Source organism: Penaeus chinensis, chromosome 42 (genome assembly GCF_019202785.1).
Source record: "Penaeus chinensis breed Huanghai No. 1 chromosome 42, ASM1920278v2, whole genome shotgun sequence".
Classification (NCBI taxonomy): domain Eukaryota; kingdom Metazoa; phylum Arthropoda; class Malacostraca; order Decapoda; family Penaeidae; genus Penaeus; species Penaeus chinensis.
The window spans coordinates 16609143-16611642 of NC_061860.1; the positions used below are offsets into that span (position 1 = coordinate 16609143).

Consider the following 2500-nt stretch of genomic DNA (forward strand, 5'->3'; position numbering starts at 1 on the left):
GCTGAAGGGATAACGCAAAAATGCACGTCCTCTGTGTGTGTGTGTGTGTGTGTGTGTGTGTGTGTGTGTGTGTGTGTGTGTGTGTGTGTGTGTGTGTGTGTGTGTGTGTGTGTGTGTGTGTGTGTGATGAGAGACAGAGTGACGGTGAGTATGAGTGTCAGGACATACACGTGCTCTTATATGCATGTATGTTTATGCGTAAGAATATATACATGACCGCTACAACGGCGCCCTCCCTGCCTGTGTACTGGAGGCTCCCCTCGCTGTGTGAGGCGTGGGTTATATGCAAATTCCAAAAAGGCCGTAATGCTGCTTGAGGTAACTGGAATGCGCTCAAAGGCGGGAGGTCGACCTTGGCAGGTGACCAACGGCCGTTCAGTGGCCGCATATTTTCTTATCTGCTTATCTGTGAGTGCTAATAGCGAAGCCTTGTTGCTAAGATGATTAACTCAAAGTAACCTCAAAGAGGCAGTTTATTATTAAGATTCTTAATGATAAACCTAAAGCAAAATATAATTTTTCTATTCGTTCTCGTACCATTTTCCATGGTATCGTTGCCATCATTACTACTACTAGTAGTTGCAAAAGAATACTTCCCAAGCTAATAATACAGCTTTTACTAATGTTCTTATTACTACTACTACCACAATACATATACTACTAATACTGCTGCTGTTGCTGCTATTACTACCACTGCTGCTGCTGCCACAACTAGTGTTGCTAGTACCTACTTCCCCTACTCATGCTACTACATTTTTATCAGTTAATTAATATTTTCTACATCCACTGCAAGGAAGTTGCAAATTAAGAGTGCGGGCGCTAATAACTGACCATTTTCCTCGTCATTATTGTTACTGCCATTAGTGCCACCACCGTTTTCATCCCTGACAATATAGTTTTAATCATAATTACTTTTAGTCTATCTATCAGTATCTTTCTACCTTAATATTCTACATCTCCAATCATAAATGAGAAAATTAATAAAAAAATAACTACAGTGGAAAATGACTTGGAAATCGATGAATAAACAACGAAAATATGTTATTGCAGGAAAATACGAAAGACAACTTGAATCACCAAATAAGAAGTAAAACAATTTAAAATATCCCAAGCAGAGAAAAATAAATACAGAACGACGTAGTTTATAAAAAGTATATATAATAAAAAAAAAAACGAAAAATATTTTCACCAAAACAAAAACAGAACAAAAACAAAGATAAAGAACATAAACACAGAAAAAGAAAAACGAAAAGAAAAACAAATATAAACACAGTCACATCGAAGATAATCAAGAAAAAAAATAAAAAAGATGCAAAACAAAGGACACCAAAGAAAGAAAAAATGAACATCTTAGGCAAGACGAAAGCCGACATCTTTAGGATCCTGCAAGACGGGATTCGAGCCAGGGATCGGGGGCAGGCCTCGCGAGCCGTCGCCGCGCCGCCAGGAGCTGCGTGGCTGTTTGCTTGTTTGGTCGGTTTCTGGTAGACGTGTTTACAATTTAGTCAGTGTGTGTGTGTGTGTGTGTGTGTGTGTGTGTGTGTGTGTGTGTGTGTGTGTGAGTGTGAGTGTGAGTGTGTGTGTGTGTGTGTGTGTGTGTGTGTGTGTGTGTGTGTGTGTGTGTGTGTGTGTGCTCGCGCGTGCGGAAAAGCGAAAGAGAAAAACAAAGAAATACTAAGAAAAAGAAAGCCTTGAAAAATAAACAAACAAACAAACACACACTCTCCCCACCCCTTACAGAACAGACTAGGAGGATCAGCGCAGCCACACCCACAGACAGACAGACTACCAGACAGGCAACCGGAGCCCCGCAGCCCAGACGCGGCCCTAGACATATCCTGCAGCGAGAGGCTCAAGCGAGGGGGGGGGGGGGGGTCTGGTGCTTGGCAGGCAGCGGCGGCGCACAGCAATTATGCATTCTTGGCCGATCGGGCCCCCTGCGCGAGTGGCCGCCCTGCGACACGGACGCAAGAGTACGCACAAATGAATCCGCAAAGACACATGGATATACAACACGAACAAACGAAAAGAGAACACTTTTTTTCCAATAGTTTTCTTTCCCTAAGCAGACCCATGCCTTGTTAGATCACGTCTGGCAACGGGCATTTCCCTCCCGCGCCGATATCTGATTAAACGTTTCCCTGCATTCCTCCCTCTAGATTGGGGGGGGGGGGGGTATGTACTCATTTATGCATATGAAGTGAAAGAAGAAATATGGGTCTCAGTTTACACACAAACACACGTATAGACAGGCAGACAGACACATACACACACACACACACACACACACACACACACACACACACACACACACACACACACACACGCGCGCGCGCGCGCGCATGCACAAACGACTTTGTCCCTCAAAAACAAATCACCAAAAAACGAATTATTCAAACGGAAATTGACAAACAAACGAACAATAAACGAATAAATACAAATAACTCTAACTAATAAAAAAAAAGGGGAATCCTCACACCAATCAGAAAAAATAACGCAC

General features: G+C 42.9%; 2 protein-coding genes across 4 annotated transcripts in view; one reads left to right on the forward strand and one right to left on the reverse strand.

Annotated features, from left to right (window-relative positions):
* LOC125047756 (anion exchange protein 2-like) overlaps window positions 1–2500 on the forward strand; it is a gene marked incomplete in the record, with an annotated part of 175022 nt that overhangs the window by 90047 nt on the left and 82475 nt on the right.
* Window positions 1–2500, reverse strand: part of LOC125047757 (anion exchange protein 3-like) — a 61310-nt gene that overhangs the window by 38871 nt on the left and 19939 nt on the right. The window lies entirely within an intron of this gene.